Source organism: Miscanthus floridulus, chromosome 13, assembly GCF_019320115.1.
Source record: "Miscanthus floridulus cultivar M001 chromosome 13, ASM1932011v1, whole genome shotgun sequence".
Classification (NCBI taxonomy): domain Eukaryota; kingdom Viridiplantae; phylum Streptophyta; class Magnoliopsida; order Poales; family Poaceae; genus Miscanthus; species Miscanthus floridulus.
In genome coordinates, this window is record NC_089592.1 from 85,734,743 (window position 1) to 85,745,478 (window position 10,736).

Here is a 10,736-nt window from a genome sequence, read left to right on the forward strand (position 1 = left end):
CGACGTCTAAGGTGACTCGCAGCTTGTCGTGGATCAAGTGATGAAGGAGTCAAATTGCCTCGACCCCAAAATGGAGACTTACTACAAATTGGTACGTCGCCTAGAAGACAAGTTCGACGGCCTTGAACTAAACCACGTCGTGTGGAAGTACAACGAGGCCACCGATGAGCTGGCAAAGATGGCCTCGGCATGGGCCTCGGTCCCCCCGAACATCTTCGCCAGAGACCTCCACAAACCTTCCATTGACTACACCTCGATGATAGAGGAGGGCCAACCTGTGGGACCCATGGCAAAGCTCGACACCCCCTCTACTGCTGAGACCCCCTCGACCGAGCCCGAGGTCATGGAAGTCAACACCGAGCCTCCACAGACTGATCAGGACGCGGATTGGCGAATCCCGTTCCTCGATTGGCTTGATCGGGGGGAGCTTCCTGGCGACAGGACCGAAGAACAATGGCTTGCGCGTCGAGCCAAGACCTATGTCCTCTACAATGATGAATTGTATAGGCGAAGTCCCTCAGGTGTCCTCCAACAATGTATCACTACCAAGACGGGCCGAGCCCTGCTTTGGGACTTGCACGCAGGCGCTTGCGGGCACCATGTGGCACCTCGGACGCTCGTGGGGAACGCTTTCCGCCAAGGGTTCTATTGGCCGACGGCGGTCGCCGACGCTACCAAGCTAGTACGCTCCTACGAAGGATGCCAGTACTATGCTCGGCAGACACATCTCTCGGCCCTGGCCCTGCAAACCATCCCCATCATGTGGCCGTTCACCGTGTGGGGGCTCGACATGGTCGGGCCTCTACAAAAGGCCCCAGGGGGCTACACCCATCTACTGGTATCAATCGACAAGTTCTCCAAATGGATCGAGGCTTGTTCGATCAATCGAATCAAATCCGAGCAGGCAGTGTTGTTCTTCACTGACATTATCCACAGATTTGGGGTCCCCAACACCATCATCATCGACAATGGGACACAGTTCACCGGCAAAAAGTTCCTGACATTTTGCGATGACCACCACATCCATGTGGCCTGGTCGGCCATAGGACACCCAAGGACCAATGGCCAAGTAGAGCGTGCCAACGGCATGATCCTACAAGGCCTCAAGCCAAGGATTCACAACCGGTTGAAAAAGTTTGGCAAGAAATGGCTCGCCGAACTCCCATCGGTCATCTGGAGCCTAAGGAACACTCCAAGCTGAGCCACGGGGTTCACGCCTTTCTTCCTGGTCTATGGGGCCGAGGCCATCCTCCCCACTAACTTGGAATGTGGTTCCCCGAGGCTACAAGCCTATAACAAACAAAGTAACCGCACCACCCGAGAGGACGCCCCTCGATCAACTGGAGGAAGCCCGAGACATCGCGCTACTACACTCGGCCAAATACAAGCAGAGCCTATGGCGCTATCAGGCCCGACGCGTCTAAAGGCGAAGCTTGAAGGTAGGCAACCTGGTATTGAGGCTAGCATAGAGCAACAAGGGCCGCCACAAGCTGACCCCACCATGGGAAGGCCCGTACATCATCGCCCAAGTACTGAAGCCCGGGACCTACAAGTTGGCCAACGAGAAGGGCGAAATCCTCACCAACACTTGGAACATAGAACAGCTATGTCGCTTTTATCCCTAAATTTCCAAAGCATTGTATATGTTGTTTCTCGGAATACAATTAAAAAGCGTTCTTTAGTTGGTCTAATTTTTCGAGAAACCCCCCGAGCCCATCGTGGGTCTCGGCAATACAATAACAAGGCAAGGGAGGCTCGGCTCTGCCTCGGCAGAACCAAGCCACCCTCGGGGGCTAGATGGGGGACTCCCCCTAGGTCCCATGCACCATTTTTCAGTCGTTTTTTTGCAAAAATTCCTACACCAAGACTCTAGCATGCTCTGACAAATTGGTTGTAAAAACCCCTCAGACCAAGTTCTGTTTCCTAAGCAAGAGGCCGGTAGAGTCGCGAGACGGCCTACGCTCTGGGCTATAGCACTCCCACACTACCTCTCACCCAAGGGACGGCTTAGGCCCCAAGGGGGTGTTTTGCAAATGAAATCTGATTAGGAGCAACAGAGGGCAGAGGCTCGGAAACATGAGAAAAACAACTAAGAAACACAAATACTTCAAAAATAAAGGCCTCGATGGCCACAAGCATTATGATACAAAAATAACTTCTACTCTATTTTTACATAGCCCCCAGGGCCCAGATCAAGGCTCAGGGCCTTCAGCACCGGCAGATGGTAGGGGAGGAACCACCTCCTCTTCGAAGAGCATCGCCAGCGCCGTGCTAGGGCCTTCCGTCGCCTCCATCAGCTTCGTGACCACCGCGTCGGCCTCCTCGTCATCATCAGGCAGGACATACCCATCACTAATGGCCGGGAGGTCGACGCCAATGTAGTGAGAGGCGATGACGGCCAATGCCCACTTGACACCCGTGTGCAGCGCTCCTCGGAGCCGCTCGCGCATCTGGCTACTCAGTGCAATCAAACAGCTCCCAAGGGAGCTGCCTGACTGAACACCTTCGACCTCCAAGGCCTCGCAAGCGAAAAGGGCGGCACGTTTCAGTGCCTCGTGCTCCCCGATCTCGGTCTCGAGCACCGTCTGCACCACGCTGGAAGCCTCGGCTGCCCGAGTAACCTCTGCCTCTGACTCTACACCACGGAAAACGGAATGAGGTCGAGCGAGGGAAAAAAACAACCTAAGTTAGGGGCAGAAGCCCATGGAACTCACCCTTGGCCTTCTGCTCCCAGTGTCGGGTCTTGACCTGACAGGCCTCGGCTTTCTCCTTCCAGCGCAGGGCCTGTCGATGTTTTACCACCGGCAACCCGTCATGGGGTACCCGGGACGGTGATTTGTTTGGAGGGGTATCGGTGTTTGTAGGAACTCGATGGTAAACGCAAGGAGACAACGATTTATACTGGTTTGGTGCGCCAGAAAGTCATGGCACCCTACATCCAGTCTGGTGTGGATAGTATATTGCGCCCTGCGCTATTTGTTGTGTTGCGAGGTATGTTGTGGTTGTGAGTTCTGTCGGTTATGTGTGTGTCGGTTATCTTCTCTGCCGATCTAGGGATCCAAGCCCTCCTTTATATAGTCCAGGAGAGGTGGGAGTCCTAGTCGGTTACAAAGTAGAGATCCTAGTAGGATTACGTGTAACTAGTCCTAGTAGGCTTACATGTAGAGAATCCTATTTGGACTAGGTCTTCTTCTCTCTTCTCCATGGGAAACCCCATGGGTCCCGCATCGACAAGCCCCCGAGCATCTCATGGATGAGCTTTGGAAGCCTTCTTGTTCTTCTTGGCCTTCGTTGAGTTGTTGTAAATCCATTCCAGGTTCTTCTGAAGTGAAACCTTGAGATGGTCTTCTTTTGGTTGGTTCATCATGACTGATGTGCACTTTTTTTCTAAAAAAGTGCACTCAGTGAGTGTAGCCCCCGAGCCTCTTGCTTGTTGGGACAAGAAGCCAGAGGGTCCCTTTAGTCTTCTTGGTTGCTCCAAGTTCTTTTTCTGTGGGTGCAATTTTTCATAAAAATTGCACTCACTGAGTGTAGCCCCCGAGCCTCTTGCTTTTGCTTGTAAAAGTTGGAGGGTCTAGATTCTTGTCTTCAAAAAATTTTTGGGGTTATGTATCCCGTAGCCCCCGAGCCTTCTCCGAGTACTTTTCTTTAGAATAGAAATCGGATGAAGGGTCTTGATGTGTTGTCGTAGTCTTGAGTACTTGTATTCTTGGACTTTCATCCTTGAATCCGAGCCCCCGGGCATAGTTGAAGCGAATGCCGAGCCCCCGAGCTTAGTTTTTGACTAAGCCGTGAAGCTCTTCCGAGTTGTTTTTTATTCCTCCAGGTCATTTTCTAGACTTCTCTAGTTCTTGATTTACCTCTTCCAAGTTGTTTGCACTTCGTTCAGGTTCTTTCTGAACTTGTATGTACCTCATCCGGGTTGTTTTTTATTCATCCGGGTCGTTTCTAGACTTCTCTGGTTCTTGATGTACCTCTTCCAGGTTGTTTGCACTTCGTCCAGGTTCTTTCTGATCTTGTATGTACCTCATCCGGGTTGTTTTCTGATCAATCCAAGTTCTTTTTTGTCTTGATTTCTGTTCCCAACTTATCTGGGATGTTTTTCTTCAATCCGGGTTCTTTCTGATCTTGTCTTGGTCCTTGCCGCACCTTGTCGGGGTCCTTTCTTGATCAATCTGGGTTCTTTCTGATCTTGTCTTGGTCCTTGCCGCACCTTGTCGGGGTTCTTTTTTTATCAATCTGGGTTCTTTCTGATCTTGTCTTGGTCCTTGCCGGACCTTGTCGGGGTTCTTTTTTTATCAATCCGGGTTCTTTCTGAGCTTGTCTTGGTTCTTGCCGGACCTTGTCGGGGTTCTTTTTTGATCAATCCGGGTTCTTTCTGAGCTTGTCTTGGTTCTTGCCGTACCTCTTCGGGGTTGTTTGCGCTTCGTCCAGGTTCTTTCTGAACGCTTGTCTTGGTTCTTGCCGCACCTTGTCGGGGTTCTTTTTTGATCGATCCGGGTTGTTTCTGGACTAGCTCTCAGGAGCATGTTTTCCTGATCTCATGGTACCGATGTAGCTCCCCTGCATGTTAAACATAAAAATATGTTGTAAATGACATTCCGGATATGAAGTGGGGAGCATGTCCCATATTTGAATAATCAATCAGAGGCGGGCCCCTGCATTATGAAATGCATATAAACTTTTTGCGTCTTGCTCTTGCTAGGCCATGCAAATTCCTCAGTTAGTGTCCTATTATGTTTAAGCACTTGAATCTCTGGCTATGGTTCAGAGGTTCATGACGTGACCATGTGAGCCTAGCACTCGGTTCATGACCGTCCATGTGACTAGACAAGCTTCACGGATTAAGGCGTGTTCTACCTGAGGAATTCGGTGACCGTTAAGAGAAGACCTAGAGCACTATGTTTGCTCGCATGATGATTTTACTTAGAGCACTATGTTTGCTCGCATGATGATTTTTTATGTCTTCCCTTGCTAGGTCGGTTAATTTCCTGGGTAGTAGCCTGTTACGTTTAAGCACTTGAATCTCACGTATGGTTCAGAGGTTCATTGACGTGACCACCCGTATGGTTTAGAGGTTCTTTGACATGACCATCCGTATGGTTCAGAGGTTCATTGACGTGACCATCCATTCGAGAAAACAAGCTTCACGAATTAAGGCTTACTATCCGAGAAAATTAACAGCGGTTAAGGGAAGATGATATGGCCATAGAGACATACGAATAATATCCAGAATATATAAAAAATGAGACGTGACTTAGCTTGGTTCGTGGCCGCGTTGTTGACCACCGTAGCCGGGTAGTCGGTCGGTGTGGCAAGTAGTCAGTTTGCAGCCGAGTTGTTGGCGTAGCATCCGAGCTGATGGAGGCGGGGTCGACAACTTGCTTGATGTAGTTGAACAGCATGATGAAGTCGTCGGACAGCTCGTCCGAGTTGTTTGCTGATGAGTTTAACCAAACGAGTGACTGTCATGTCGAGTACTCGAAACAACTTGGAACGTGTTGCCGGGTTCCCAGAATTTGGTTGCTTGCTCGTGACTTGTCGGCTTGCTGTAGGTGGTCTTCTCTTTATTGACCGTATAGCTTGTATTTCTTGACCTTCTCTCGTATGAGTATGTCATATGTATAAATCAATGCACAAACACCTTTGGCTTTGCTTGCTTGCTTCCTTTGTTAGCTTCTTGCATGTCCGTGATGTATTCGTATACGAAGTTGACTTGGAGATGGGGGTGTGTGCATGTACGCACGGGTTGATCCATTAATTCCGTATATCCTGACTGACTTGCATGTCGTTATCCTTTTCTGTCCAATCTCATAGCTTGTATATCTCTTGGATATGTTGCTTCATAATTGGCCCACACGTTGTCGGCTTCGTGTGGGAGTAGGACTCTTCTTGTGTCGGAGTTGGACTTGAATCCGCATATAGCTGAGTTGTGATGGAGTCTGAGTTGCAGTCTGACTTGTACTTGTATTAGTCATGTTTGATGCTGGTTGGCGTGTAGTAGGAACGCGATATAGTCATGCTTCTACTGGGATCTCGCTGAGTTGATGAAGTCGGAGTAGATGTTGATGAAGAGGTCTCATGCTCGCACGAATTGATGCCGATGCTGAACGTGAATACGGCGGTGCGACGAATCTTGATTTTGAGGTCCACCGAGCTCTCGAACGCAAAGTGCCGAGAACCCCTACCTGGCGCTCCAGCTGTCGATGTTTTACCATCGGCAACCCGTCACGGGGTACCCGGGATGGTGATTTGTTCGGAGGGGTATCGGCGTTTGCAGGAACTCGATGGTAAACGTAGGGAGACAACGATTTATACTGGTTCGGCGCGCCAAAAAGTCACGACGCCTTACGTCTAGTCTGGTGTGGATAGTATATTGCGCCCTACGCTATTTGTTGTGTTGCGAGGTATGTTGTGGTTGTGAGTTCTGTCGGTTATGTGTGTGTCGGTTATCTTCTCTACCGATCTAGGGATCCAAGCCCTCCTTTATATAGTCCAGGAGAGGTGGGAGTCCTAGTTAGTTACAAAGTAGAGATCCTAGTAGGATTACGTGTAACTAGTCCTAGTAGGCTTACATGTAGAGAATCCTATTTGGACTAGGTCTTCTTCTCTCTTCTCCGTGGGAAACCCCATGGGTCCCGCATCGATAGGGCCTCGGCCCGAGAAGCCTCGGCCTCCTCCTTCAAGCGCTGGGCCTCGACCCGAGAAGCCTCGGCCACCCTAGAAGCTTCACTCCCTAGCTCTGCGTCACACAAGGGAGTTAGGGAGCGAACATAAGGAAAAGAAAACAAAATGAGGGGGCAAAACCTCACCCTCAACCGTCCCCCTCCAAACCACAGCCTCGGTTCGCGAGGCCTCAGCTACAGCAAGGGCCTCATCCAAGGCACCTTTCGTCAGCTGGTGCGCCCTCTGTTCCGCCCCCAGCTGCCCCACGAGAGCCACGGCCGAGGCCGTAGCTTCAACGGCTCGGCCCCTGAAGGCATCCCGATCGCTGACCGCGCGGGTGAGCTCCTCCTGACCCGCGCCGCCAGAGGGGCGAGCTACGTCTGGGCCATGGCCGTCTCGACCTTCACATCGGCACAACAAAGGCGGAGGTCCTCTACCTCCGTGCTCCACGCCGACAGGAGCTCGTTGGCGCCGGCAAGAAGGCCCTTCTGCCACTGAAGCTGGTCCCAGACGCCCCTCTCCCGCCAGAGAAAGACCGACTTCCCAAGGGACCGGGTCTCGAGCTCCTAGGGAAGCAGAACAGGGGTCATTGATTGCAACAAAACTAGAAAAGGACAACGTCACGCGAGAAAGGAAAACGCGAACCTAGGCGACTCCGGGCAGTTCGTCGGCCACCACGGATAGGGTTGTCCGTAGCGACCGCTCCGCCAGCTGGTGGTATTGCTCGAAGGTGCCCCAGTGCCCACCCTCAGCTGCGTCCTCGAGGGTGAATAGAGGCTCCCCCTCAGGGTCGTCCCGGCTCCGCCACAGTACCCACGGGTGATCCCACCCGCGAGGCTCGGGTCGTGCCCACACGAGGGCCGAGCTTCCCTCATCCAAGATCAGCACTGGCTATTCCACGGCACCGGCCTCCTCGGCGTCGACCACCTCCCACGCCCGGGAAGTATCGTCGGAGGAGATCGGATAGACCTCTGCCTCCCGGGTGCTCTCTCGCAACAATGGCGGCCCCTGAACCAAGGGCGCCACCGAGGCCTCCGCCGCCTTCATCTCTGCCTCCTGGACAAATGGCCTCGCTACCATCATGACGGCCTTGGTGATCTCGGGGGCTCCAGCCTCCGCAATTATGGCCTCGATGGTCTCGGGGGCTCCGGCCTCCTCCATCGTGGCCTCGGTGGACGCAGAAACACCGACCGCGGCCACTGCGGTCTCGACGGTCTTGGGTGCCCTGGCCTCCGTCGCCTCAGCCTCGGAGACCCTAGGGGCCTTGGCAACCAAGGGCATGCCGGCCCCATCTGACTCGTGAGCCTCGCCCTCGTGGGGTAGAAGCACTCCTTCCCTTGTCTGTGTAGGGGTCGCCTCGACAGCCCCTCCTTGGGCGGTCGGCTCCTTCGGGTCGGCCCTCGCCAACGCCACGCCGCATTGGATAGCGGCTTATGCCTCTGCCACCTAGTGGGCGGAGGAGCCGGGGCTCGCCTTGAGCGCCTTAAGGGGTGCCAAGGGAAGCTCGTCCACAGGCCGCTTCCGACTAAGGAAAAATAACCTACAGGGTCAGCGCGAGACCAAAAGGCAAACGGAAGGCACTATGACCCTGTCAAAAATACACCTACCTTGAACGGGGCGGCAACCGCTTTGCCACGGCAAACCTCGTCCGCAAAGGCAGAGGCAGCGGCAGAGGCATCGCCTCCGTGTCCATCGGCGCCGGCCGGTCGTCAAAGGACCCCAGCGCCCGTCGGTCCTCTACAGGGGCGGTAGCATCGCCTCCACCGCTGCTTGTTCCACCATCGCCGTCGAGCCCATTGGGCTGACGGCGCATTTGCCCAACGCCCACGCCTCGGGCGTGTCGGCCTTGGCCCCAGAGCGGGCAACCGCCGACCCCAGGTCCGCTTCTCCTCCTCCTCCCGGGAGTGCCGGGCTGCTTGCCAACGCCCCGGGCACCACCTCCACTATGTCAGGAAGGTGGTCCAAGGGACCTCGCCCCACCTCACCCCCATCATCCCCGTCCGAGGCCTCCGTCGACAGTGACGACGACAGGGATTCCTCCAACGGGAGACCATCCTTCCGTTGTTGACGGCGGCACTTATCCAGCTCTTCACGTGCGAGGATTTGCTTCGTGCGCTTCGCCACCTTGGCGTCTTTTCACTTCTTCTACACGTCGGAGTGCGCCCGGTTGATCGCCCACCACCTCATGTCCTCGGGAACGGGCGGCGGAGAAGAGCACACGTCCCTCATCCCCTGCAGGAACGACGGATGCGCATAAGGGAACAAGGGGTAAGGGGAGACTGAGGAGGCTCGGAGGCTATAGCGGCATATGACTTACCAGCAAGAGGAACCCCCGCGACGACCGCATCGCGATAGGGGTCAAGTTGTTGCCCCTCAGCTTCGCCTCTACCGTCTCCCCCACCCGACAAAGAATTTCCTCATTGGAAAGGGCAGAGGAGGACATCCAGATGCCCTCAATGGGCTCACCCGGCTTCATCTCGAACAGCCGCCGCCGCCGAGCCATCAGCGGCAGCACCCTCTAGCGGTGGAAGGGGGCCATGACCACAGCCACGGTGAGACCGTGGCCCTGCAGCCTCGCCAGCCCTCTAGAAGCGGCTGCAGCTTGGGCTGGTCGTCCTTCGGGACGCCGTACTTCCATCTCTTCGGGCAACTCCCCACAATCCGCCTAGTGTAGGGGGGAAGTCCTCTGTCATCGTTGCGAAGGTAGAACCAACTCGTGTACCACCGGTGATTGGATGACGCGAGTTGGGCTGGAATGTAGAGGTGCAAGTGGTCCTAGCGCACTTGGAGAGTGTAGCCGCCGGCCCTTGTCGCCTTCCTCGTACCCGACATGCCCGTCGGCTTGGTAGTGTGCCTCGCCCGGAATAGGTGGAGCCACAACTCCCAATGGGGAGCAATCCCCAAATACCCCTCACAGACAGCAACAAAGATAGCCGCCTGGGCGATAGAGTTGGGATTGAAGTTGTGGAGCTCCACGCCATAGTAGTGCAGGAGCGCCCACATGAACCAATCCGCCGGGACGCCGAGGCCGCGCTCGTGAAAGGAGACGAAGCTCACGACATAGCCGTCGTGAGGCCTCGGCTCTGGCTCACCGTATGGAGCAATCCACTCCGACCTGGTGGGGTCTATCACCGGGCAAAGGAGTCCACAATCAACAAGCGACTGAAGCATCTCCTCGGTGACGTTCGACGGATCCCAGGGGTCCGCCTTGACAACAACGATGTCGCTGGCCATGAGTGCGATGGAGGAATCAGATGCGGCGATGAGTTTTTCTCTCTCTCTCCCATGCTCACGCTTTTTTCTCGCTTTCTCCCTAGGCTCGCTCTTCTCCCCTCTTCTTCCTGGCACCCGCTGCTCTAGCGACGGCTCGACGGAGGCAGTGCTAATGTAGGCAAGGTAAGACGAGGAGGGGCGAGACTCTTTGGGTATTTATGCAGGGAGGAGGCGAAACGAATGGGCGACGAAATCAGGGAAGTTTCCCCCCCCCCTCGATCCGGCGCAGTTAACTACGAGCCGATTTCGCTGGCCCATGCGCCCACGTCTTCCTCATTAAATGCGAGAACAGTTACATCCCATCCACCACGTCACGCCCGGCCACTACGGCAGCAGACGTCATTTTGCCTCCCCAGAAAACCACCTCAAAAGGCGTGCCACCCGTTGCCAAGCCAACGGGGAAGATATTCCCCCTGGCCTATTCCTTTCATATGAAGGAACCAGGCTCTGAGCCTATTATGGTCCAGGGGTTCAAAGGCTGGGCCCTAAGGGGTTTTGATAGCCGCCCTAGGATAACAGAGTCAGGGACGACCGTGGGCGAGCCTATACGGGGCCGAGACCCAAGCAAGCGAAACACTTGGGACACCCAAAGTCGTGTCTGAGACCGGCAGGAAGGTCTCTGAATGGGATCCCACCGTAGGGAGGCACCGAGCCACCGAGGCCCAGCGAACGGCCTCAGCACCCACTAGAGAAATCCTCTGGTACTCTTGGAGTGTGTCTCTGGACCGCTAGCCATCCCCTAGCGAACGGGGCATGGGCCTCCACTCGGACTTACCCGATAACAGCTCACTGGAAGT